Genomic DNA, 27,497 nt, shown 5'->3' with positions numbered 1-27,497 from the left:
TACGTTCAGGTTGTATGCTCTCCTGGACTTGTGGGTTCAAATACCGCTTCTGGCAGCTCAGTTTTGATTAAATATTACCCAGGATGTTTTAGCAATTGCTACATGAAAATATTTTCAGAATAAAAAGACCTTCTGGTAAGAATGAAGAAAAAGGATTGTAGTGCCAAGCAGCACGAGGATTACCGAGGCATTAAGAACTGGGGCTTAACATCTTAGTCTAGGCTGATGGTGAAAAGAGCTGTTTTGGAACCATGTTAGTAGAACCAATGTGGCTGTTCTCAAGAAGCTAAATATTCTAGTACATAAGATGCTTTTTAATGGTGAATTGATGTTACTACCAGCTTTCAAATCTGCTTAGGTTTTTTCCAACAGGGTTCTATCAGAACATAACTAAAAGAAAAGATATGCACACATACTGGGCTGATGTGAGCGCTTTGCTTTTAAACCTGCAATTTGAATCAAGGAAGGAAAAAGTCCTTCAAAACTTTTTCTGTTCAACCCTCTGACTATTAAATCCTCAACTAATATAAAGCAGTGCTGCACCAGGGAATGAAAAACTGCTCCAGGCTTTATATTTCATCCCAAGAATTGGACTCTTAGCACGACCAAACTTTCTTTGAGTTTCGCAATTTTTTCGACTTGTGTATTTGAGGATGGCCGCATGATCTTTTCAGGAAGCATGGGTTCATTCCTACTTATGACATTCTAAGATTTTTGAAAAAGGAATATAGAATTGGTCAAAAATATTGTGGGACTGTTTCAAAATGCAGGCTTCATAGCTCAGGGGTTAGAGCACTGGTCTTGTAAACCAGGGGTCGTGAGTTCGATTCTCACTGAGGCCAAATTTTCTTAGTAAAGGCTATCGTGAACATCAAACCTTCTGAAAGTGGTTTTTGCCTATGAGAAAGGATCTTTCAACACTTTCTCTTTACAGCCCTCTGAATGCCAAAATCAAAAAGTCGAGATTTTATAGTCCTTTAATCTCACTTCAACAATTAAGCTCTTAACATGACCCAATTCTCTTCTGGTTGCAGAAAATTTTCATCGCCATGTAGGTCACTGTGACTGCATGCTCTTACCCTGGGAGCGAGACCTTGAATGCCACTTTACACAGGTGGGATATACCTTGAATGGAATGTGTTATCAGAACAATACCTATTGCTTGAATCAAAGTTTGATGTCACGCATCATTTTTAAATAATTTTAATGATTTGGGAAATTAAAATCTTGCAGTTTTCACTCTTTCCACCTAGCCCTATTATTCTGCTCTGTAGAAATCGCTTTTTAGTAGTGATCTGATTGTCATTACAGGCAGAATTACAAATATAGATAAAACCTTTTGTATTAATCAAAATGGATCACACCATTCACATTAGATCATGTGCACAACTCACTCAAACCTTTACTTGCAGGATTCCCTTAACACAGGTTAGCACATGCTTGGAGCACACTATCAGACGAACAATGCCTTCTCTCCCGTCTATTGTTTTGAAGCGCTTTTAGTTGCTTGCTTAGTCAAAAAAGATAAACCTTTTTTGTTGATGCTTACGATGATCTTTGGTATCTCACCAAAATCTGCAAGCTGCCGAATGGTTGAGCGGTCTGGGGGACTACGTTCAGGTTGTATGCTCTCCTGGACTTGTGGGTTCAAATACCGCTTCTGGCAGCTCAGTTTTGCTTAAATATTACCCAGGATGTTTTAGCAATTGCTACATGAAAATATTTTCAGAATAAAAAGACCTTCTGGTAAGAATGAAGAAAAAGGATTGTAGTGCCAAGCAGCACGAGGATTACCGAGGCATTAAGAACTGGGGCTTAACATCTTAGTCTAGGCTGATGGTGAAAAGAGCTGTTTTGGAACCATGTTAGTAGAACCAATGTGGCTGTTCTCAAGAAGCTAAATATTCTAGTACATAAGATGCTTTTTAATGGTGAATTGATGTTACTACCAGCTTTCAAATCTGCTTAGGTTTTTTCCAACAGGGTTCTATCAGAACATAACTAAAAGAAAAGATATGCACACATACTGGGCTGATGTGAGCGCTTTGCTTTTAAACCTGCAATTTGAATCAAGGAAGGAAAAAGTCCTTCAAAACTTTTTCTGTTCAACCCTCTGACTATTAAATCCTCAACTAATATAAAGCAGTGCTGCACCAGGGAATGAAAAACTGCTCCAGGCTTTATATTTCATCCCAAGAATTGGACTCTTAGCACGACCAAACTTTCTTTGAGTTTCGCAATTTTTTCGACTTGTGTATTTGAGGATGGCCGCATGATCTTTTCAGGAAGCATGGGTTCATTCCTACTTATGACATTCTAAGATTTTTGAAAAAGGAATATAGAATTGGTCAAAAATATTGTGGGACTCTTTCAAAATGCAGGCTTCATAGCTCAGGGGTTAGAGCACTGGTCTTGTAAACCAGGGGTCGTGAGTTCGATTCTCACTGAGGCCAAATTTTCTTAGTAAAGGCTATCGTGAACATCAAACCTTCTGAAAGTGGTTTTTGCCTATGAGAAAGGATCTTTCAACACTTTCTCTTTACAGCCCTCTGAATGCCAAAATCAAAAAGTCGAGATTTTATAGTCCTTTAATCTCACTTCAACAATTAAGCTCTTAACATGACCCAATTCTCTTCTGGTTGCAGAAAATTTTCATCGCCATGTAGGTCACTGTGACTGCATGCTCTTACCCTGGGAGCGAGACCTTGAATGCCACTTTACACAGGTGGGATATACCTTGAATGGAATGTGTTATCAGAACAATACCTATTGCTTGAATCAAAGTTTGATGTCACGCATCATTTTTAAATAATTTTAATGATTTGGGAAATTAAAATCTTGCAGTTTTCACTCTTTCCACCTAGCCCTATTATTCTGCTCTGTAGAAATCGCTTTTTAGTAGTGATCTGATTGTCATTACAGGCAGAATTACAAATATAGATAAAACCTTTTGTATTAATCAAAATGGATCACACCATTCACATTAGATCATGTGCACAACTCACTCAAACCTTTACTTGCAGGATTCCCTTAACACAGGTTAGCACATGCTTGGAGCACACTATCAGACGAACAATGCCTTCTCTCCCGTCTATTGTTTTGAAGCGCTTTTAGTTGCTTGCTTAGTCAAAAAAGATAAACCTTTTTTGTTGATGCTTACGATGATCTTTGGTATCTCACCAAAATCTGCAAGCTGCCGAATGGTTGAGCGGTCTGGTGGACGTATGCTCTCCTGGACTTGTGGGTTCAAATACCGCTTCTGGCAGCTCAGTTTTGCTTAAATATTACCCAGGATGCTTTAGCAATTGCTACATGAAAATATTTTCAGAATAAAAAGACCTTCTGGTAAGAATGAAGAAAAAGGATTGTAGTGCCAAGCAGCACGAGGATTACCGCGGCATTAAGAACTGGGGCTTAACATCTTAGTCTAGGCTGATGGTGAAAAGAGCTGTTTTGGAACCATGTTAGTAGAACCAATGTGGCTGTTCTCAAGAAGCTAAATATTCTAGTACATAAGATGCTTTTTAATGGTGAATTGATGTTACTACCAGCTTTTAAATCTGCTTAGGTTTTTTTCAACAGGGTTCTTTGAGTTCTTTGAGTTTCGCAATTTTTTCGACTTGTGTATTTGAGGATGGCCGCATGATCTTTTCAGGAAGCATGGGTTCATTCCTACTTATGACATTCTAAGATTTTTGAAAAAGGAATATAGAATTGGTCAAAAATATTGTGGGACTCTTTCAAAATGCAGGCTTCATAGCTCAGGGGTTAGAGCACTGGTCTTGTAAACCAGGGGTCGTGAGTTCGATTCTCACTGAGGCCAAATTTTCTTAGTAAAGGCTATCGTGAACATCAAACCTTCTGAAAGTGGTTTTTGCCTATGAGAAAGGATCTTTCAACACTTTCTCTTTACAGCCCTCTGAATGCCAAAATCAAAAAGTCGAGATTTTATAGTCCTTTAATCTCACTTCAACAATTAAGCTCTTAACATGACCCAATTCTCTTCTGGTTGCAGAAAATTTTCATCGCCATGTAGGTCACTGTGACTGCATGCTCTTACCCTGGGAGCGAGACCTTGAATGCCACTTTACACAGGTGGGATATACCTTGAATGGAATGTGTTATCAGAACAATACCTATTGCTTGAATCAAAGTTTGATGTCACGCATAATTTTTAAATAATTTTAATGATTTGGGAAATTAAAATCTTGCAGTTTTCACTCTTTCCACCTAGCCCTATTATTCTGCTCTGTAGAAATCGCTTTTTAGTAGTGATCTGATTGTCATTACAGGCAGAATTACAAATATAGATAAAACCTTTTGTATTAATCAAAATGGATCACACCATTCACATTAGATCATGTGCACAACTCACTCAAACCTTTACTTGCAGGATTCCCTTAACACAGGTTAGCACATGCTTGGAGCACACTATCAGACGAACAATGCCTTCTCTCCCGTCTATTGTTTTGAAGCGCTTTTAGTTGCTTGCTTAGTCAAAAAAGATAAACCTTTTTTGTTGATGCTTACGATGATCTTTGGTATCTCACCAAAATCTGCAAGCTGCCGAATGGTTGAGCGGTCTGGGGGACTACGTTCAGGTTGTATGCTCTCCTGGACTTGTGGGTTCAAATACCGCTTCTGGCAGCTCAGTTTTGCTTAAATATTACCCAGGATGTTTTAGCAATTGCTACATGAAAATATTTTCAGAATAAAAAGACCTTCTGGTAAGAATGAAGAAAAAGGATTGTAGTGCCAAGCAGCACGAGGATTACCGAGGCATTAAGAACTGGGGCTTAACATCTTAGTCTAGGCTGATGGTGAAAAGAGCTGTTTTGGAACCATGTTAGTAGAACCAATGTGGCTGTTCTCAAGAAGCTAAATATTCTAGTACATAAGATGCTTTTTAATGGTGAATTGATGTTACTACCAGCTTTCAAATCTGCTTAGGTTTTTTCCAACAGGGTTCTATCAGAACATAACTAAAAGAAAAGATATGCACACATACTGGGCTGATGTGAGCGCTTTGCTTTTAAACCTGCAATTTGAATCAAGGAAGGAAAAAGTCCTTCAAAACTTTTTCTGTGCAACCCTCTGACTATTAAATCCTCAACTAATATAAAGCAGTGCTGCACCAGGGAATGAAAAACTGCTCCAGGCTTTATATTTCATCCCAAGAATTGGACTCTTAGCACGACCAAACTTTCTTTGAGTTTCGCAATTTTTTCGACTTGTGTATTTGAGGATGGCCGCATGATCTTTTCAGGAAGCATGGGTTCATTCCTACTTATGACATTCTAAGATTTTTGAAAAAGGAATATAGAATTGGTCAAAAATATTGTGGGACTCTTTCAAAATGCAGGCTTCATAGCTCAGGGGTTAGAGCACTGGTCTTGTAAACCAGGGGTCGTGAGTTCGATTCTCACTGAGGCCAAATTTTCTTAGTAAAGGCTATCGTGAACATCAAACCTTCTGAAAGTGGTTTTTGCCTATGAGAAAGGATCTTTCAACACTTTCTCTTTACAGCCCTCTGAATGCCAAAATCAAAAAGTCGAGATTTTATAGTCCTTTAATCTCACTTCAACAATTAAGCTCTTAACATGACCCAATTCTCTTCTGGTTGCAGAAAATTTTCATCGCCATGTAGGTCACTGTGACTGCATGCTCTTACCCTGGGAGCGAGACCTTGAATGCCACTTTACACAGGTGGGATATACCTTGAATGGAATGTGTTATCAGAACAATACCTATTGCTTGAATCAAAGTTTGATGTCACGCATAATTTTTAAATAATTTTAATGATTTGGGAAATTAAAATCTTGCAGTTTTCACTCTTTCCACCTAGCCCTATTATTCTGCTCTGTAGAAATCGCTTTTTAGTAGTGATCTGATTGTCATTACAGGCAGAATTACAAATATAGATAAAACCTTTTGTATTAATCAAAATGGATCACACCATTCACATTAGATCATGTGCACAACTCACTCAAACCTTTACTTGCAGGATTCCCTTAACACAGGTTAGCACATGCTTGGAGCACACTATCAGACGAACAATGCCTTCTCTCCCGTCTATTGTTTTGAAGCGCTTTTAGTTGCTTGCTTAGTCAAAAAAGATAAACCTTTTTTGTTGATGCTTACGATGATCTTTGGTATCTCACCAAAATCTGCAAGCTGCCGAATGGTTGAGCGGTCTGGTGGACGTATGCTCTCCTGGACTTGTGGGTTCAAATACCGCTTCTGGCAGCTCAGTTTTGCTTAAATATTACCCAGGATGTTTTAGCAATTGCTACATGAAAATATTTTCAGAATAAAAAGACCTTCTGGTAAGAATGAAGAAAAAGGATTGTAGTGCCAAGCAGCACGAGGATTATCGCGGCATTAAGAACTGGGGCTTAACATCTTAGTCTAGGCTGATGGTGAAAAGAGCTGTTTTGGAACCATGTTAGTAGAACCAATGTGGCTGTTCTCAAGAAGCTAAATATTCTAGTACATAAGATGCTTTTTAATGGTGAATTGATGTTACTACCAGCTTTCAAATCTGCTTAGGTTTTTTTCAACAGGGTTCTTTGAGTTCTTTGAGTTTCGCAATTTTTTCGACTTGTGTATTTGAGGATGGCCGCATGATCTTTTCAGGAAGCATGGGTTCATTCCTACTTATGACATTCTAAGATTTTTGAAAAAGGAATATAGAATTGGTCAAAAATATTGTGGGACTCTTTCAAAATGCAGGCTTCATAGCTCAGGGGTTAGAGCACTGGTCTTGTAAACCAGGGGTCGTGAGTTCGATTCTCACTGAGGCCAAATTTTCTTAGTAAAGGCTATCGTGAACATCAAACCTTCTGAAAGTGGTTTTTGCCTATGAGAAAGGATCTTTCAACACTTTCTCTTTACAGCCCTCTGAATGCCAAAATCAAAAAGTCGAGATTTTATAGTCCTTTAATCTCACTTCAACAATTAAGCTCTTAACATGACCCAATTCTCTTCTGGTTGCAGAAAATTTTCATCGCCATGTAGGTCACTGTGACTGCATGCTCTTACCCTGGGAGCGAGACCTTGAATGCCACTTTACACAGGTGGGATATACCTTGAATGGAATGTGTTATCAGAACAATACCTATTGCTTGAATCAAAGTTTGATGTCACGCATAATTTTTAAATAATTTTAATGATTTGGGAAATTAAAATCTTGCAGTTTTCACTCTTTCCACCTAGCCCTATTATTCTGCTCTGTAGAAATCGCTTTTTAGTAGTGATCTGATTGTCATTACAGGCAGAATTACAAATATAGATAAAACCTTTTGTATTAATCAAAATGGATCACACCATTCACATTAGATCATGTGCACAACTCACTCAAACCTTTACTTGCAGGATTCCCTTAACACAGGTTAGCACATGCTTGGAGCACACTATCAGACGAACAATGCCTTCTCTCCCGTCTATTGTTTTGAAGCGCTTTTAGTTGCTTGCTTAGTCAAAAAAGATAAACCTTTTTTGTTGATGCTTACGATGATCTTTGGTATCTCACCAAAATCTGCAAGCTGCCGAATGGTTGAGCGGTCTGGTGGACGTATGCTCTCCTGGACTTGTGGGTTCAAATACCGCTTCTGGCAGCTCAGTTTTGCTTAAATATTACCCAGGATGTTTTAGCAATTGCTACATGAAAATATTTTCAGAATAAAAAGACCTTCTGGTAAGAATGAAGAAAAAGGATTGTAGTGCCAAGCAGCACGAGGATTATCGCGGCATTAAGAACTGGGGCTTAACATCTTAGTCTAGGCTGATGGTGAAAAGAGCTGTTTTGGAACCATGTTAGTAGAACCAATGTGGCTGTTCTCAAGAAGCTAAATATTCTAGTACATAAGATGCTTTTTAATGGTGAATTGATGTTACTACCAGCTTTCAAATCTGCTTAGGTTTTTTTCAACAGGGTTCTTTGAGTTCTTTGAGTTTCGCAATTTTTTCGACTTGTGTATTTGAGGATGGCCGCATGATCTTTTCAGGAAGCATGGGTTCATTCCTACTTATGACATTCTAAGATTTTTGAAAAAGGAATATAGAATTGGTCAAAAATATTGTGGGACTCTTTCAAAATGCAGGCTTCATAGCTCAGGGGTTAGAGCACTGGTCTTGTAAACCAGGGGTCGTGAGTTCGATTCTCACTGAGGCCAAATTTTCTTAGTAAAGGCTATCGTGAACATCAAACCTTCTGAAAGTGGTTTTTGCCTATGAGAAAGGATCTTTCAACACTTTCTCTTTACAGCCCTCTGAATGCCAAAATCAAAAAGTCGAGATTTTATAGTCCTTTAATCTCACTTCAACAATTAAGCTCTTAACATGACCCAATTCTCTTCTGGTTGCAGAAAATTTTCATCGCCATGTAGGTCACTGTGACTGCATGCTCTTACCCTGGGAGCGAGACCTTGAATGCCACTTTACACAGGTGGGATATACCTTGAATGGAATGTGTTATCAGAACAATACCTATTGCTTGAATCAAAGTTTGATGTCACGCATAATTTTTAAATAATTTTAATGATTTGGGAAATTAAAATCTTGCAGTTTTCACTCTTTCCACCTAGCCCTATTATTCTGCTCTGTAGAAATCGCTTTTTAGTAGTGATCTGATTGTCATTACAGGCAGAATTACAAATATAGATAAAACCTTTTGTATTAATCAAAATGGATCACACCATTCACATTAGATCATGTGCACAACTCACTCAAACCTTTACTTGCAGGATTCCCTTAACACAGGTTAGCACATGCTTGGAGCACACTATCAGACGAACAATGCCTTCTCTCCCGTCTATTGTTTTGAAGCGCTTTTAGTTGCTTGCTTAGTCAAAAAAGATAAACCTTTTTTGTTGATGCTTACGATGATCTTTGGTATCTCACCAAAATCTGCAAGCTGCCGAATGGTTGAGCGGTCTGGGGGACTACGTTCAGGTTGTATGCTCTCCTGGACTTGTGGGTTCAAATACCGCTTCTGGCAGCTCAGTTTTGCTTAAATATTACCCAGGATGTTTTAGCAATTGCTACATGAAAATATTTTCAGAATAAAAAGACCTTCTGGTAAGAATGAAGAAAAAGGATTGTAGTGCCAAGCAGCACGAGGATTACCGAGGCATTAAGAACTGGGGCTTAACATCTTAGTCTAGGCTGATGGTGAAAAGAGCTGTTTTGGAACCATGTTAGTAGAACCAATGTGGCTGTTCTCAAGAAGCTAAATATTCTAGTACATAAGATGCTTTTTAATGGTGAATTGATGTTACTACCAGCTTTCAAATCTGCTTAGGTTTTTTCCAACAGGGTTCTATCAGAACATAACTAAAAGAAAAGATATGCACACATACTGGGCTGATGTGAGCGCTTTGCTTTTAAACCTGCAATTTGAATCAAGGAAGGAAAAAGTCCTTCAAAACTTTTTCTGTTCAACCCTCTGACTATTAAATCCTCAACTAATATAAAGCAGTGCTGCACCAGGGAATGAAAAACTGCTCCAGGCTTTATATTTCATCCCAAGAATTGGACTCTTAGCACGACCAAACTTTCTTTGAGTTTCGCAATTTTTTCGACTTGTGTATTTGAGGATGGCCGCATGATCTTTTCAGGAAGCATGGGTTCATTCCTACTTATGACATTCTAAGATTTTTGAAAAAGGAATATAGAATTGGTCAAAAATATTGTGGGACTCTTTCAAAATGCAGGCTTCATAGCTCAGGGGTTAGAGCACTGGTCTTGTAAACCAGGGGTCGTGAGTTCGATTCTCACTGAGGCCAAATTTTCTTAGTAAAGGCTATCGTGAACATCAAACCTTCTGAAAGTGTTTTTTGCCTATGAGAAAGGATCTTTCAACACTTTCTCTTTACAGCCCTCTGAATGCCAAAATCAAAAAGTCGAGATTTTATAGTCCTTTAATCTCACTTCAACAATTAAGCTCTTAACATGACCCAATTCTCTTCTGGTTGCAGAAAATTTTCATCGCCATGTAGGTCACTGTGACTGCATGCTCTTACCCTGGGAGCGAGACCTTGAATGCCACTTTACACAGGTGGGATATACCTTGAATGGAATGTGTTATCAGAACAATACCTATTGCTTGAATCAAAGTTTGATGTCACGCATAATTTTTAAATAATTTTAATGATTTGGGAAATTAAAATCTTGCAGTTTTCACTCTTTCCACCTAGCCCTATTATTCTGCTCTGTAGAAATCGCTTTTTAGTAGTGATCTGATTGTCATTACAGGCAGAATTACAAATATAGATAAAACCTTTTGTATTAATCAAAATGGATCACACCATTCACATTAGATCATGTGCACAACTCACTCAAACCTTTACTTGCAGGATTCCCTTAACACAGGTTAGCACATGCTTGGAGCACACTATCAGACGAACAATGCCTTCTCTCCCGTCTATTGTTTTGAAGCGCTTTTAGTTGCTTGCTTAGTCAAAAAAGATAAACCTTTTTGTTGATGCTTACGATGATCTTTGGTATCTCACCAAAATCTGCAAGCTGCCGAATGGTTGAGCGGTCTGGTGGACGTATGCTCTCCTGGACTTGTGGGTTCAAATACCGCTTCTGGCAGCTCAGTTTTGCTTAAATATTACCCAGGATGTTTTAGCAATTGCTACATGAAAATATTTTCAGAATAAAAAGACCTTCTGGTAAGAATGAAGAAAAAGGATTGTAGTGCCAAGCAGCACGAGGATTACCGCGGCATTAAGAACTGGGGCTTAACATCTTAGTCTAGGCTGATGGTGAAAAGAGCTGTTTTGGAACCATGTTAGTAGAACCAATGTGGCTGTTCTCAAGAAGCTAAATATTCTAGTACATAAGATGCTTTTTAATGGTGAATTGATGTTACTACCAGCTTTCAAATCTGCTTAGGTTTTTTTCAACAGGGTTCTTTGAGTTCTTTGAGTTTCGCAATTTTTTCGACTTGTGTATTTGAGGATGGCCGCATGATCTTTTCAGGAAGCATGGGTTCATTCCTACTCATGACATTCTAAGATTTTTGAAAAAGGAATATAGAATTGGTCAAAAATATTGTGGGACTCTTTCAAAATGCAGGCTTCATAGCTCAGGGGTTAGAGCACTGGTCTTGTAAACCAGGGGTCGTGAGTTCGATTCTCACTGAGGCCAAATTTTCTTAGTAAAGGCTATCGTGAACATCAAACCTTCTGAAAGTGGTTTTTGCCTATGAGAAAGGATCTTTCAACACTTTCTCTTTACAGCCCTCTGAATGCCAAAATCAAAAAGTCGAGATTTTATAGTCCTTTAATCTCACTTCAACAATTAAGCTCTTAACATGACCCAATTCTCTTCTGGTTGCAGAAAATTTTCATCGCCATGTAGGTCACTGTGACTGCATGCTCTTACCCTGGGAGCGAGACCTTGAATGCCACTTTACACAGGTGGGATATACCTTGAATGGAATGTGTTATCAGAACAATACCTATTGCTTGAATCAAAGTTTGATGTCACGCATAATTTTTAAATAATTTTAATGATTTGGGAAATTAAAATCTTGCAGTTTTCACTCTTTCCACCTAGCCCTATTATTCTGCTCTGTAGAAATCGCTTTTTAGTAGTGATCTGATTGTCATTACAGGCAGAATTACAAATATAGATAAAACCTTTTGTATTAATCAAAATGGATCACACCATTCACATTAGATCATGTGCACAACTCACTCAAACCTTTACTTGCAGGATTCCCTTAACACAGGTTAGCACATGCTTGGAGCACACTATCAGACGAACAATGCCTTCTCTCCCGTCTATTGTTTTGAAGCGCTTTTAGTTGCTTGCTTAGTCAAAAAAGATAAACCTTTTTTGTTGATGCTTACGATGATCTTTGGTATCTCACCAAAATCTGCAAGCTGCCGAATGGTTGAGCGGTCTGGGGGACTACGTTCAGGTTGTATGCTCTCCTGGACTTGTGGGTTCAAATACCGCTTCTGGCAGCTCAGTTTTGATTAAATATTACCCAGGATGTTTTAGCAATTGCTACATGAAAATATTTTCAGAATAAAAAGACCTTCTGGTAAGAATGAAGAAAAAGGATTGTAGTGCCAAGCAGCACGAGGATTACCGAGGCATTAAGAACTGGGGCTTAACATCTTAGTCTAGGCTGATGGTGAAAAGAGCTGTTTTGGAACCATGTTAGTAGAACCAATGTGGCTGTTCTCAAGAAGCTAAATATTCTAGTACATAAGATGCTTTTTAATGGTGAATTGATGTTACTACCAGCTTTCAAATCTGCTTAGGTTTTTTCCAACAGGGTTCTATCAGAACATAACTAAAAGAAAAGATATGCACACATACTGGGCTGATGTGAGCGCTTTGCTTTTAAACCTGCAATTTGAATCAAGGAAGGAAAAAGTCCTTCAAAACTTTTTCTGTTCAACCCTCTGACTATTAAATCCTCAACTAATATAAAGCAGTGCTGCACCAGGGAATGAAAAACTGCTCCAGGCTTTATATTTCATCCCAAGAATTGGACTCTTAGCACGACCAAACTTTCTTTGAGTTTCGCAATTTTTTCGACTTGTGTATTTGAGGATGGCCGCATGATCTTTTCAGGAAGCATGGGTTCATTCCTACTTATGACATTCTAAGATTTTTGAAAAAGGAATATAGAATTGGTCAAAAATATTGTGGGACTGTTTCAAAATGCAGGCTTCATAGCTCAGGGGTTAGAGCACTGGTCTTGTAAACCAGGGGTCGTGAGTTCGATTCTCACTGAGGCCAAATTTTCTTAGTAAAGGCTATCGTGAACATCAAACCTTCTGAAAGTGGTTTTTGCCTATGAGAAAGGATCTTTCAACACTTTCTCTTTACAGCCCTCTGAATGCCAAAATCAAAAAGTCGAGATTTTATAGTCCTTTAATCTCACTTCAACAATTAAGCTCTTAACATGACCCAATTCTCTTCTGGTTGCAGAAAATTTTCATCGCCATGTAGGTCACTGTGACTGCATGCTCTTACCCTGGGAGCGAGACCTTGAATGCCACTTTACACAGGTGGGATATACCTTGAATGGAATGTGTTATCAGAACAATACCTATTGCTTGAATCAAAGTTTGATGTCACGCATAATTTTTAAATAATTTTAATGATTTGGGAAATTAAAATCTTGCAGTTTTCACTCTTTCCACCTAGCCCTATTATTCTGCTCTGTAGAAATCGCTTTTTAGTAGTGATCTGATTGTCATTACAGGCAGAATTACAAATATAGATAAAACCTTTTGTATTAATCAAAATGGATCACACCATTCACATTAGATCATGTGCACAACTCACTCAAACCTTTACTTGCAGGATTCCCTTAACACAGGTTAGCACATGCTTGGAGCACACTATCAGACGAACAATGCCTTCTCTCCCGTCTATTGTTTTGAAGCGCTTTTAGTTGCTTGCTTAGTCAAAAAAGATAAACCTTTTTTGTTGATGCTTACGATGATCTTTGGTATCTCACCAAAATCTGCAAGCTGCCGAATGGTTGAGCGGTCTGGGGGACTACGTTCAGGTTGTATGCTCTCCTGGACTTGTGGGTTCAAATACCGCTTCTGGCAGCTCAGTTTTGCTTAAATATTACCCAGGATGTTTTAGCAATTGCTACATGAAAATATTTTCAGAATAAAAAGACCTTCTGGTAAGAATGAAGAAAAAGGATTGTAGTGCCAAGCAGCACGAGGATTACCGAGGCATTAAGAACTGGGGCTTAACATCTTAGTCTAGGCTGATGGTGAAAAGAGCTGTTTTGGAACCATGTTAGTAGAACCAATGTGGCTGTTCTCAAGAAGCTAAATATTCTAGTACATAAGATGCTTTTTAATGGTGAATTGATGTTACTACCAGCTTTCAAATCTGCTTAGGTTTTTTCAACAGGGTTCTATCAGAACATAACTAAAAGAAAAGATATGCACACATAATGGATCACACCATTCACATTAGATCATGTGCACAACTCACTCAAACCTTTACTTGCAGGATTCCCTTAACACAGGTTAGCACATGCTTGGAGCACACTATCAGACGAACAATGCCTTCTCTCCCGTCTATTGTTTTGAAGCGCTTTTAGTTGCTTGCTTAGTCAAAAAAGATAAACCTTTTTTGTTGATGCTTACGATGATCTTTGGTATCTCACCAAAATCTGCAAGCTGCCGAATGGTTGAGCGGTCTGGGGGACTACGTTCAGGTTGTATGCTCTCCTGGACTTGTGGGTTCAAATACCGCTTCTGGCAGCTCAGTTTTGCTTAAATATTACCCAGGATGTTTTAGCAATTGCTACATGAAAATATTTTCAGAATAAAAAGACCTTCTGGTAAGAATGAAGAAAAAGGATTGCAGTGCCAAGCAGCACGAGGATTACCGAGGCATTAAGAACTGGGGCTTAACATCTTAGTCTAGGCTGATGGTGAAAAGAGCTGTTTTGGAACCATGTTAGTAGAACCAATGTGGCTGTTCTCAAGAAGCTAAATATTCTAGTACATAAGATGCTTTTTAATGGTGAATTGATGTTACTACCAGCTTTCAAATCTGCTTAGGTTTTTTCAAGAGGGTTCTATCAGAACATAACTAAAAGAAAAGATATGCACACATACTGGGCTGATGTGAGCGCTTTGCTTTTAAACCTGCAATTTGAATCAAGGAAGGAAAAAGTCCTTCAAAACTTTTTCTGTTCAACCCTCTGACTATTAAATCCTCAACTAATATAAAGCAGTGCTGCACCAGGGAATGAAAAACTGCTCCAGGCTTTATATTTCATCCCAAGAATTGGACTCTTAGCACGACCAAACTTTCTTTGAGTTTCGCAATTTTTTCGACTTGTGTATTTGAGGATGGCCGCATGATCTTTTCAGGAAGCATGGGTTCATTCCTACTTATGACATTCTAAGATTTTTGAAAAAGGAATATAGAATTGGTCAAAAATATTGTGGGACTCTTTCAAAATGCAGGCTTCATAGCTCAGGGGTTAGAGCACTGGTCTTGTAAACCAGGGGTCGTGAGCTCGATTCTCACTGAGGCCAAATTTTCTTAGTAAAGGCTATCGTGAACATCAAACCTTCTGAAAGTGGTTTTTGCCTATGAGAAAGGATCTTTCAACACTTTCTCTTTACAGCCCTCTGAATGCCAAAATCAAAAAGTCGAGATTTTATAGTCCTTTAATCTCACTTCAACAATTAAGCTCTTAACATGACCCAATTCTCTTCTGGTTGCAGAAAATTTTCATCGCCATGTAGGTCACTGTGACTGCATGCTCTTACCCTGGGAGCGAGACCTTGAATGCCACTTTACACAGGTGGGATATACCTTGAATGGAATGTGTTATCAGAACAATACCTATTGCTTGAATCAAAGTTTGATGTCACGCATAATTTTTAAATAATTTTAATGATTTGGGAAATTAAAATCTTGCAGTTTTCACTCTTTCCACCTAGCCCTATTATTCTGCTCTGTAGAAATCGCTTTTTAGTAGTGATCTGATTGTCATTACAGGCAGAATTACAATCTTGCAGTTTTCACTCTTTCCACCTAGCCCTATTATTCTGCTCTGTAGAAATCGCTTTTTAGTAGTGATCTGATTGTCATTACAGGCAGAATTACAAATATAGATAAAACCTTTTGTATTAATCAAAATGGATCACACCATTCACATTAGATCATGTGCACAACTCACTCAAACCTTTACTTGCAGGATTCCCTTAACACAGGTTAGCACATGCTTGGAGCACACTATCAGACGAACAATGCCTTCTCTCCCGTCTATTGTTTTGAAGCGCTTTTAGTTGCTTGCTTAGTCAAAAAAGATAAACCTTTTTTGTTGATGCTTACGATGATCTTTGGTATCTCACCAAAATCTGCAAGCTGCCGAATGGTTGAGCGGTCTGGGGGACTACGTTCAGGTTGTATGCTCTCCTGGACTTGTGGGTTCAAATACCGCTTCTGGCAGCTCAGTTTTGCTTAAATATTACCCAGGATGTTTTAGCAATTGCTACATGAAAATATTTTCAGAATAAAAAGACCTTCTGGTAAGAATGAAGAAAAAGGATTGTAGTGCCAAGCAGCACGAGGATTACCGAGGCATTAAGAACTGGGGCTTAACATCTTAGTCTAGGCTGATGGTGAAAAGAGCTGTTTTGGAACCATGTTAGTAGAACCAATGTGGCTGTTCTCAAGAAGCTAAATATTCTAGTACATAAGATGCTTTTTAATGGTGAATTGATGTTACTACCAGCTTTCAAATCTGCTTAGGTTTTTTCCAACAGGGTTCTATCAGAACATAACTAAAAGAAAAGATATGCACACATACTGGGCTGATGTGAGCGCTTTGCTTTTAAACCTGCAATTTGAATCAAGGAAGGAAAAAGTCCTTCAAAACTTTTTCTGTTCAACCCTCTGACTATTAAATCCTCAACTAATATAAAGCAGTGCTGCACCAGGGAATGAAAAACTGCTCCAGGCTTTATATTTCATCCCAAGAATTGGACTCTTAGCACGACCAAACTTTCTTTGAGTTTCGCAATTTTTTCGACTTGTGTATTTGAGGATGGCCGCATGATCTTTTCAGGAAGCATGGGTTCATTCCTACTTATGACATTCTAAGATTTTTGAAAAAGGAATATAGAATTGGTCAAAAATATTGTGGGACTCTTTCAAAATGCAGGCTTCATAGCTCAGGGGTTAGAGCACTGGTCTTGTAAACCAGGGGTCGTGAGCTCGATTCTCACTGAGGCCAAATTTTCTTAGTAAAGGCTATCGTGAACATCAAACCTTCTGAAAGTGGTTTTTGCCTATGAGAAAGGATCTTTCAACACTTTCTCTTTACAGCCCTCTGAATGCCAAAATCAAAAAGTCGAGATTTTATAGTCCTTTAATCTCACTTCAACAATTAAGCTCTTAATATGACCCAATTCTCTTCTGGTTGCAGAAAATTTTCATCGCCATGTAGGTCACTGTGACTGCATGCTCTTACCCTGGGAGCGAGACCTTGAATGCCACTTTACACAGGTGGGATATACCTTGAATGGAATGTGTTATCAGAACAATACCTATTGCTTGAATCAAAGTTTGATGTCACGCATAATTTTTAAATAATTTTAATGATTTGGGAAATTAAAATCTTGCAGTTTTCACTCTTTCCACCTAGCCCTATTATTCTGCTCTGTAGAAATCGCTTTTTAGTAGTGATCTGATTGTCATTACAGGCAGAATTACAAATATAGATAAAACCTTTTGTATTAATCAAAATGGATCACACCATTCACATTAGATCATGTGCACAACTCACTCAAACCTTTACTTGCAGGATTCCCTTAACACAGGTTAGCACATGCTTGGAGCACACTATCAGACGAACAATGCCTTCTCTCCCGTCTATTGTTTTGAAGCGCTTTTAGTTGCTTGCTTAGTCAAAAAAGATAAACCTTTTTTGTTGATGCTTACGATGATCTTTGGTATCTCACCAAAATCTGCAAGCTGCCGAATGGTTGAGCGGTCTGGTGGACGTATGCTCTCCTGGACTTGTGGGTTCAAATACCGCTTCTGGCAGCTCAGTTTTGCTTAAATATTACCCAGGATGTTTTAGCAATTGCTACATGAAAATATTTTCAGAATAAAAAGACCTTCTGGTAAGAATGAAGAAAAAGGATTGTAGTGCCAAGCAGCACGAGGATTACCGCGGCATTAAGAACTGGGGCTTAACATCTTAGTCTAGGCTGATGGTGAAAAGAGCTGTTTTGGAACCATGTTAGTAGAACCAATGTGGCTGTTCTCAAGAAGCTAAATATTCTAGTACATAAGATGCTTTTTAATGGTGAATTGATGTTACTACCAGCTTTCAAATCTGCTTAGGTTTTTTTCAACAGGGTTCTTTGAGTTCTTTGAGTTTCGCAATTTTTTCGACTTGTGTATTTGAGGATGGCCGCATGATCTTTTCAGGAAGCATGGGTTCATTCCTACTCATGACATTCTAAGATTTTTGAAAAAGGAATATAGAATTGGTCAAAAATATTGTGGGACTCTTTCAAAATGCAGGCTTCATAGCTCAGGGGTTAGAGCACTGGTCTTGTAAACCAGGGGTCGTGAGTTCGATTCTCACTGAGGCCAAATTTTCTTAGTAAAGGCTATCGTGAACATCAAACCTTCTGAAAGTGGTTTTTGCCTATGAGAAAGGATCTTTCAACACTTTCTCTTTACAGCCCTCTGAATGCCAAAATCAAAAAGTCGAGATTTTATAGTCCTTTAATCTCACTTCAACAATTAAGCTCTTAACATGACCCAATTCTCTTCTGGTTGCAGAAAATTTTCATCGCCATGTAGGTCACTGTGACTGCATGCTCTTACCCTGGGAGCGAGACCTTGAATGCCACTTTACACAGGTGGGATATACCTTGAATGGAATGTGTTATCAGAACAATACCTATTGCTTGAATCAAAGTTTGATGTCACGCATAATTTTTAAATAATTTTAATGATTTGGGAAATTAAAATCTTGCAGTTTTCACTCTTTCCACCTAGCCCTATTATTCTGCTCTGTAGAAATCGCTTTTTAGTAGTGATCTGATTGTCATTACAGGCAGAATTACAAATATAGATAAAACCTTTTGTATTAATCAAAATGGATCACACCATTCACATTAGATCATGTGCACAACTCACTCAAACCTTTACTTGCAGGATTCCCTTAACACAGGTTAGCACATGCTTGGAGCACACTATCAGACGAACAATGCCTTCTCTCCCGTCTATTGTTTTGAAGCGCTTTTAGTTGCTTGCTTAGTCAAAAAAGATAAACCTTTTTTGTTGATGCTTACGATGATCTTTGGTATCTCACCAAAATCTGCAAGCTGCCGAATGGTTGAGCGGTCTGGGGGACTACGTTCAGGTTGTATGCTCTCCTGGACTTGTGGGTTCAAATACCGCTTCTGGCAGCTCAGTTTTGATTAAATATTACCCAGGATGTTTTAGCAATTGCTACATGAAAATATTTTCAGAATAAAAAGACCTTCTGGTAAGAATGAAGAAAAAGGATTGTAGTGCCAAGCAGCACGAGGATTACCGAGGCATTAAGAACTGGGGCTTAACATCTTAGTCTAGGCTGATGGTGAAAAGAGCTGTTTTGGAACCATGTTAGTAGAACCAATGTGGCTGTTCTCAAGAAGCTAAATATTCTAGTACATAAGATGCTTTTTAATGGTGAATTGATGTTACTACCAGCTTTCAAATCTGCTTAGGTTTTTTCCAACAGGGTTCTATCAGAACATAACTAAAAGAAAAGATATGCACACATACTGGGCTGATGTGAGCGCTTTGCTTTTAAACCTGCAATTTGAATCAAGGAAGGAAAAAGTCCTTCAAAACTTTTTCTGTTCAACCCTCTGACTATTAAATCCTCAACTAATATAAAGCAGTGCTGCACCAGGGAATGAAAAACTGCTCCAGGCTTTATATTTCATCCCAAGAATTGGACTCTTAGCACGACCAAACTTTCTTTGAGTTTCGCAATTTTTTCGACTTGTGTATTTGAGGATGGCCGCATGATCTTTTCAGGAAGCATGGGTTCATTCCTACTTATGACATTCTAAGATTTTTGAAAAAGGAATATAGAATTGGTCAAAAATATTGTGGGACTCTTTCAAAATGCAGGCTTCATAGCTCAGGGGTTAGAGCACTGGTCTTGTAAACCAGGGGTCGTGAGTTCGATTCTCACTGAGGCCAAATTTTCTTAGTAAAGGCTATCGTGAACATCAAACCTTCTGAAAGTGGTTTTTGCCTATGAGAAAGGATCTTTCAACACTTTCTCTTTACAGCCCTCTGAATGCCAAAATCAAAAAGTCGAGATTTTATAGTCCTTTAATCTCACTTCAACAATTAAGCTCTTAACATGACCCAATTCTCTTCTGGTTGCAGAAAATTTTCATCGCCATGTAGGTCACTGTGACTGCATGCTCTTACCCTGGGAGCGAGACCTTGAATGCCACTTTACACAGGTGGGATATACCTTGAATGGAATGTGTTATCAGAACAATACCTATTGCTTGAATCAAAGTTTGATGTCACGCATAATTTTTAAATAATTTTAATGATTTGGGAAATTAAAATCTTGCAGTTTTCACTCTTTCCACCTAGCCCTATTATTCTGCTCTGTAGAAATCGCTTTTTAGTAGTGATCTGATTGTCATTACAGGCAGAATTACAAATATAGATAAAACCTTTTGTATTAATCAAAATGGATCACACCATTCACATTAGATCATGTGCACAACTCACTCAAACCTTTACTTGCAGGATTCCCTTAACACAGGTTAGCACATGCTTGGAGCACACTATCAGACGAACAATGCCTTCTCTCCCGTCTATTGTTTTGAAGCGCTTTTAGTTGCTTGCTTAGTCAAAAAAGATAAACCTTTTTTGTTGATGCTTACGATGATCTTTGGTATCTCACCAAAATCTGCAAGCTGCCGAATGGTTGAGCGGTCTGGGGGACTACGTTCAGGTTGTATGCTCTCCTGGACTTGTGGGTTCAAATACCGCTTCTGGCAGCTCAGTTTTGCTTAAATATTACCCAGGATGTTTTAGCAATTGCTACATGAAAATATTTTCAGAATAAAAAGACCTTCTGGTAAGAATGAAGAAAAAGGATTGTAGTGCCAAGCAGCACGAGGATTACCGAGGCATTAAGAACTGGGGCTTAACATCTTAGTCTAGGCTGATGGTGAAAAGAGCTGTTTTGGAACCATGTTAGTAGAACCAATGTGGCTGTTCTCAAGAAGCTAAATATTCTAGTACATAAGATGCTTTTTAATGGTGAATTGATGTTACTACCAGCTTTCAAATCTGCTTAGGTTTTTTCAACAGGGTTCTATCAGAACATAACTAAAAGAAAAGATATGCACACATAATGGATCACACCATTCACATTAGATCATGTGCACAACTCACTCAAACCTTTACTTGCAGGATTCCCTTAACACAGGTTAGCACATGCTTGGAGCACACTATCAGACGAACAATGCCTTCTCTCCCGTCTATTGTTTTGAAGCGCTTTTAGTTGCTTGCTTAGTCAAAAAAGATAAACCTTTTTTGTTGATGCTTACGATGATCTTTGGTATCTCACCAAAATCTGCAAGCTGCCGAATGGTTGAGCGGACTGGGGGACTACGTTCAGGTTGTATGCTCTCCTGGACTTGTGGGTTCAAATACCGCTTCTGGCAGCTCAGTTTTGCTTAAATATTACCCAGGATGTTTTAGCAATTGCTACATGAAAATATTTTCAGAATAAAAAGACCTTCTGGTAAGAATGAAGAAAAAGGATTGCAGTGCCAAGCAGCACGAGGATTACCGAGGCATTAAGAACTGGGGCTTAACATCTTAGTCTAGGCTGATGGTGAAAAGAGCTGTTTTGGAACCATGTTAGTAGAACCAATGTGGCTGTTCTCAAGAAGCTAAATATTCTAGTACATAAGATGCTTTTTAATGGTGAATTGATGTTACTACCAGCTTTCAAATCTGCTTAGGTTTTTTCAAGAGGGTTCTATCAGAACATAACTAAAAGAAAAGATATGCACACATACTGGGCTGATGTGAGCGCTTTGCTTTTAAACCTGCAATTTGAATCAAGGAAGGAAAAAGTCCTTCAAAACTTTTTCTGTTCAACCCTCTGACTATTAAATCCTCAACTAATATAAAGCAGTGCTGCACCAGGGAATGAAAAACTGCTCCAGGCTTTATATTTCATCCCAAGAATTGGACTCTTAGCACGACCAAACTTTCTTTGAGTTTCGCAATTTTTTCGACTTGTGTATTTGAGGATGGCCGCATGATCTTTTCAGGAAGCATGGGTTCATTCCTACTTATGACATTCTAAGATTTTTGAAAAAGGAATATAGAATTGGTCAAAAATATTGTGGGACTCTTTCAAAATGCAGGCTTCATAGCTCAGGGGTTAGAGCACTGGTCTTGTAAACCAGGGGTCGTGAGCTCGATTCTCACTGAGGCCAAATTTTCTTAGTAAAGGCTATCGTGAACATCAAACCTTCTGAAAGTGGTTTTTGCCTATGAGAAAGGATCTTTCAACACTTTCTCTTTACAGCCCTCTGAATGCCAAAATCAAAAAGTCGAGATTTTATAGTCCTTTAATCTCACTTCAACAATTAAGCTCTTAACATGACCCAATTCTCTTCTGGTTGCAGAAAATTTTCATCGCCATGTAGGTCACTGTGACTGCATGCTCTTACCCTGGGAGCGAGACCTTGAATGCCACTTTACACAGGTGGGATATACCTTGAATGGAATGTGTTATCAGAACAATACCTATTGCTTGAATCAAAGTTTGATGTCACGCATAATTTTTAAATAATTTTAATGATTTGGGAAATTAAAATCTTGCAGTTTTCACTCTTTCCACCTAGCCCTATTATTCTGCTCTGTAGAAATCGCTTTTTAGTAGTGATCTGATTGTCATTACAGGCAGAATTACAATCTTGCAGTTTTCACTCTTTCCACCTAGCCCTATTATTCTGCTCTGTAGAAATCGCTTTTTAGTAGTGATCTGATTGTCATTACAGGCAGAATTACAAATATAGATAAAACCTTTTGTATTAATCAAAATGGATCACACCATTCACATTAGATCATGTGCACAACTCACTCAAACCTTTACTTGCAGGATTCCCTTAACACAGGTTAGCACATGCTTGGAGCACACTATCAGACGAACAATGCCTTCTCTCCCGTCTATTGTTTTGAAGCGCTTTTAGTTGCTTGCTTAGTCAAAAAAGATAAACCTTTTTTGTTGATGCTTACGATGATCTTTGGTATCTCACCAAAATCTGCAAGCTGCCGAATGGTTGAGCGGTCTGGGGGACTACGTTCAGGTTGTATGCTCTCCTGCACTTGTGGGTTCAAATACCGCTTCTGGCAGCTCAGTTTTGCTTAAATATTACCCAGGATGTTTTAGCAATTGCTACATGAAAATATTTTCAGAATAAAAAGACCTTCTGGTAAGAATGAAGAAAAAGGATTGTAGTGCCAAGCAGCACGAGGATTACCGAGGCATTAAGAACTGGGGCTTAACATCTTAGTCTAGGCTGATGGTGAAAAGAGCTGTTTTGGAACCATGTTAGTAGAACCAATGTGGCTGTTCTCAAGAAGCTAAATATTCTAGTACATAAGATGCTTTTTAATGGTGAATTGATGTTACTACCAGCTTTCAAATCTGCTTAGGTTTTTTCCAACAGGGTTCTATCAGAACATAACTAAAAGAAAAGATATGCACACATACTGGGCTGATGTGAGCGCTTTGCTTTTAAACCTGCAATTTGAATCAAGGAAGGAAAAAGTCCTTCAAAACTTTTTCTGTTCAACCCTCTGACTATTAAATCCTCAACTAATATAAAGCAGTGCTGCACCAGGGAATGAAAAACTGCTCCAGGCTTTATATTTCATCCCAAGAATTGGACTCTTAGCACGACCAAACTTTCTTTGAGTTTCGCAATTTTTTCGACTTGTGTATTTGAGGATGGCCGCATGATCTTTTCAGGAAGCATGGGTTCATTCCTACTTATGACATTCTAAGATTTTTGAAAAAGGAATATAGAATTGGTCAAAAATATTGTGGGACTCTTTCAAAATGCAGGCTTCATAGCTCAGGGGTTAGAGCACTGGTCTTGTAAACCAGGGGTCGTGAGCTCGATTCTCACTGAGGCCAAATTTTCTTAGTAAAGGCTATCGTGAACATCAAACCTTCTGAAAGTGGTTTTTGCCTATGAGAAAGGATCTTTCAACACTTTCTCTTTACAGCCCTCTGAATGCCAAAATCAAAAAGTCGAGATTTTATAGTCCTTTAATCTCACTTCAACAATTAAGCTCTTAACATGACCCAATTCTCTTCTGGTTGCAGAAAATTTTCATCGCCATGTAGGTCACTGTGACTGCATGCTCTTACCCTGGGAGCGAGACCTTGAATGCCACTTTACACAGGTGGGATATACCTTGAATGGAATGTGTTATCAGAACAATACCTATTGCTTGAATCAAAGTTTGATGTCACGCATCATTTTTAAATAATTTTAATGATTTGGGAAATTAAAATCTTGCAGTTTTCACTCTTTCCACCTAGCCCTATTATTCTGCTCTGTAGAAATCGCTTTTTAGTAGTGATCTGATTGTCATTACAGGCAGAATTACAAATATAGATAAAACCTTTTGTATTAATCAAAATGGATCACACCATTCACATTAGATCATGTGCACAACTCACTCAAACCTTTACTTGCAGGATTCCCTTAACACAGGTTAGCACATGCTTGGAGCACACTATCAGACGAACAATGCCTTCTCTCCCGTCTATTGTTTTGAAGCGCTTTTAGTTGCTTGCTTAGTCAAAAAAGATAAACCTTTTTTGTTGATGCTTACGATGATCTTTGGTATCTCACCAAAATCTGCAAGCTGCCGAATGGTTGAGCGGTCTGGGGGACTACGTTCAGGTTGTATGCTCTCCTGGACTTGTGGGTTCAAATACCGCTTCTGGCAGCTCAGTTTTGCTTAAATATTACCCAGGATGTTTTAGCAATTGCTACATGAAAATATTTTCAGAATAAAAAGACCTTCTGGTAAGAATGAAGAAAAAGGATTGTAGTGCCAAGCAGCACGAGGATTACCGAGGCATTAAGAACTGGGGCTTAACATCTTAGTCTAGGCTGATGGTGAAAAGAGCTGTTTTGGAACCATGTTAGTAGAACCAATGTGGCTGTTCTCAAGAAGCTAAATATTCTAGTACATAAGATGCTTTTTAATGGTGAATTGATGTTACTACCAGCTTTCAAATCTGCTTAGGTTTTTTCCAACAGGGTTCTATCAGAACATAACTAAAAGAAAAGATATGCACACATACTGGGCTGATGTGAGCGCTTTGCTTTTAAACCTGCAATTTGAATCAAGGAAGGAAAAAGTCCTTCAAAACTTTTTCTGTTCAACCCTCTGACTATTAAATCCTCAACTAATATAAAGCAGTGCTGCACCAGGGAATGAAAAACTGCTCCAGGCTTTATATTTCATCCCAAGAATTGGACTCTTAGCACGACCAAACTTTCTTTGAGTTTCGCAATTTTTTCGACTTGTGTATTTGAGGATGGCCGCATGATCTTTTCAGGAAGCATGGGTTCATTCCTACTTATGACATTCTAAGATTTTTGAAAAAGGAATATAGAATTGGTCAAAAATATTGTGGGACTCTTTCAAAATGCAGGCTTCATAGCTCAGGGGTTAGAGCACTGGTCTTGTAAACCAGGGGTCGTGAGTTCGATTCTCACTGAGGCCAAATTTTCTTAGTAAAGGCTATCGTGAACATCAAACCTTCTGAAAGTGGTTTTTGCCTATGAGAAAGGATCTTTCAACACTTTCTCTTTACAGCCCTCTGAATGCCAAAATCAAAAAGTCGAGATTTTATAGTCCTTTAATCTCACTTCAACAATTAAGCTCTTAACATGACCCAATTCTCTTCTGGTTGCAGAAAATTTTCATCGCCATGTAGGTCACTGTGACTGCATGCTCTTACCCTGGGAGCGAGACCTTGAATGCCACTTTACACAGGTGGGATATACCTTGAATGGAATGTGTTATCAGAACAATACCTATTGCTTGAATCAAAGTTTGATGTCACGCATAATTTTTAAATAATTTTAATGATTTGGGAAATTAAAATCTTGCAGTTTTCACTCTTTCCACCTAGCCCTATTATTCTGCTCTGTAGAAATCGCTTTTTAGTAGTGATCTGATTGTCATTACAGGCAGAATTACAAATATAGATAAAACCTTTTGTATTAATCAAAATGGATCACACCATTCACATTAGATCATGTGCACAACTCACTCAAACCTTTACTTGCAGGATTCCCTTAACACAGGTTAGCACATGCTTGGAGCACACTATCAGACGAACAATGCCTTCTCTCCCGTCTATTGTTTTGAAGCGCTTTTAGTTGCTTGCTTAGTCAAAAAAGATAAACCTTTTTTGTTGATGCTTACGATGATCTTTGGTATCTCACCAAAATCTGCAAGCTGCCGAATGGTTGAGCGGTCTGGGGGACTACGTTCAGGTTGTATGCTCTCCTGGACTTGTGGGTTCAAATACCGCTTCTGGCAGCTCAGTTTTGCTTAAATATTACCCAGGATGTTTTAGCAATTGCTACATGAAAATATTTTCAGAATAAAAAGACCTTCTGGTAAGAATGAAGAAAAAGGATTGTAGTGCCAAGCAGCACGAGGATTACCGAGGCATTAAGAACTGGGGCTTAACATCTTAGTCTAGGCTGATGGTGAAAAGAGCTGTTTTGGAACCATGTTAGTAGAACCAATGTGGCTGTTCTCAAGAAGCTAAATATTCTAGTACATAAGATGCTTTTTAATGGTGAATTGATGTTACTACCAGCTTTCAAATCTGCTTAGGTTTTTTCAACAGGGTTCTATCAGAACATAACTAAAAGAAAAGATATGCACACATAATGGATCACACCATTCACATTAGATCATGTGCACAACTCACTCAAACCTTTACTTGCAGGATTCCCTTAACACAGGTTAGCACATGCTTGGAGCACACTATCAGACGAACAATGCCTTCTCTCCCGTCTATTGTTTTGAAGCGCTTTTAGTTGCTTGCTTAGTCAAAAAAGATAAACCTTTTTTGTTGATGCTTACGATGATCTTTGGTATCTCACCAAAATCTGCAAGCTGCCGAATGGTTGAGCGGTCTGGGGGACTACGTTCAGGTTGTATGCTCTCCTGGACTTGTGGGTTCAAATACCGCTTCTGGCAGCTCAGTTTTGCTTAAATATTACCCAGGATGTTTTAGCAATTGCTACATGAAAATATTTTCAGAATAAAAAGACCTTCTGGTAAGAATGAAGAAAAAGGATTGTAGTGCCAAGCAGCACGAGGATTACCGAGGCATTAAGAACTGGGGCTTAACATCTTAGTCTAGGCTGATGGTGAAAAGAGCTGTTTTGGAACCATGTTAGTAGAACCAATGTGGCTGTTCTCAAGAAGCTAAATATTCTAGTACATAAGATGCTTTTTAATGGTGAATTGATGTTACTACCAGCTTTCAAATCTGCTTAGGTTTTTTCCAACAGGGTTCTATCAGAACATAACTAAAAGAAAAGATATGCACACATACTGGGCTGATGTGAGCGCTTTGCTTTTAAACCTGCAATTTGAATCAAGGAAGGAAAAAGTCCTTCAAAACTTTTTCTGTTCAACCCTCTGACTATTAAATCCTCAACTAATATAAAGCAGTGCTGCACCAGGGAATGAAAAACTGCTCCAGGCTTTATATTTCATCCCAAGAATTGGACTCTTAGCACGACCAAACTTTCTTTGAGTTTCGCAATTTTTTCGACTTGTGTATTTGAGGATGGCCGCATGATCTTTTCAGGAAGCATGGGTTCATTCCTACTTATGACATTCTAAGATTTTTG

General features: G+C 38.6%; 12 non-coding genes across 12 annotated transcripts; all 12 read left to right on the top strand.

Annotated features, from left to right (window-relative positions):
- Positions 1-769: 769 nt before the first annotated feature.
- On the top strand, positions 770-842 carry TRNAT-UGU (transfer RNA threonine (anticodon UGU)). Its single transcript has one exon. It is a non-coding gene; the product is annotated as a tRNA-Thr (tRNA).
- Positions 843-2,380: 1,538 nt separating this feature from the next.
- Positions 2,381-2,453, top strand: TRNAT-UGU (transfer RNA threonine (anticodon UGU)). Its single transcript has one exon. It is a non-coding gene; the product is annotated as a tRNA-Thr (tRNA).
- A 1,297-nt stretch (positions 2,454-3,750) lies between these two features.
- On the top strand, positions 3,751-3,823 carry TRNAT-UGU (transfer RNA threonine (anticodon UGU)). Its single transcript has one exon. It is a non-coding gene; the product is annotated as a tRNA-Thr (tRNA).
- Positions 3,824-5,361: 1,538 nt separating this feature from the next.
- Positions 5,362-5,434, top strand: TRNAT-UGU (transfer RNA threonine (anticodon UGU)). The gene has a single exon. It is a non-coding gene; the product is annotated as a tRNA-Thr (tRNA).
- A 1,297-nt stretch (positions 5,435-6,731) lies between these two features.
- On the top strand, positions 6,732-6,804 carry TRNAT-UGU (transfer RNA threonine (anticodon UGU)). The gene has a single exon. It is a non-coding gene; the product is annotated as a tRNA-Thr (tRNA).
- A 1,297-nt stretch (positions 6,805-8,101) lies between these two features.
- On the top strand, positions 8,102-8,174 carry TRNAT-UGU (transfer RNA threonine (anticodon UGU)). The gene has a single exon. It is a non-coding gene; the product is annotated as a tRNA-Thr (tRNA).
- A 1,538-nt stretch (positions 8,175-9,712) lies between these two features.
- Positions 9,713-9,785, top strand: TRNAT-UGU (transfer RNA threonine (anticodon UGU)). Its single transcript has one exon. It is a non-coding gene; the product is annotated as a tRNA-Thr (tRNA).
- A 1,296-nt stretch (positions 9,786-11,081) lies between these two features.
- Positions 11,082-11,154, top strand: TRNAT-UGU (transfer RNA threonine (anticodon UGU)). The gene has a single exon. It is a non-coding gene; the product is annotated as a tRNA-Thr (tRNA).
- Positions 11,155-12,692: 1,538 nt separating this feature from the next.
- TRNAT-UGU (transfer RNA threonine (anticodon UGU)) lies at positions 12,693-12,765 on the top strand. Its single transcript has one exon. It is a non-coding gene; the product is annotated as a tRNA-Thr (tRNA).
- Positions 12,766-18,053: 5,288 nt separating this feature from the next.
- On the top strand, positions 18,054-18,126 carry TRNAT-UGU (transfer RNA threonine (anticodon UGU)). Its single transcript has one exon. It is a non-coding gene; the product is annotated as a tRNA-Thr (tRNA).
- A 1,538-nt stretch (positions 18,127-19,664) lies between these two features.
- Positions 19,665-19,737, top strand: TRNAT-UGU (transfer RNA threonine (anticodon UGU)). The gene has a single exon. It is a non-coding gene; the product is annotated as a tRNA-Thr (tRNA).
- A 5,529-nt stretch (positions 19,738-25,266) lies between these two features.
- Positions 25,267-25,339, top strand: TRNAT-UGU (transfer RNA threonine (anticodon UGU)). Its single transcript has one exon. It is a non-coding gene; the product is annotated as a tRNA-Thr (tRNA).
- The last annotated feature ends 2,158 nt before the right edge of the window (positions 25,340-27,497 follow it).

Source organism: Eleutherodactylus coqui, chromosome 7 (assembly GCF_035609145.1).
Source record: "Eleutherodactylus coqui strain aEleCoq1 chromosome 7, aEleCoq1.hap1, whole genome shotgun sequence".
In the NCBI taxonomy this organism is placed as follows: Eukaryota; Metazoa; Chordata; class Amphibia; order Anura; family Eleutherodactylidae; genus Eleutherodactylus; species Eleutherodactylus coqui.
This window is presented reverse-complemented; position numbering and strand designations above follow the sequence as displayed.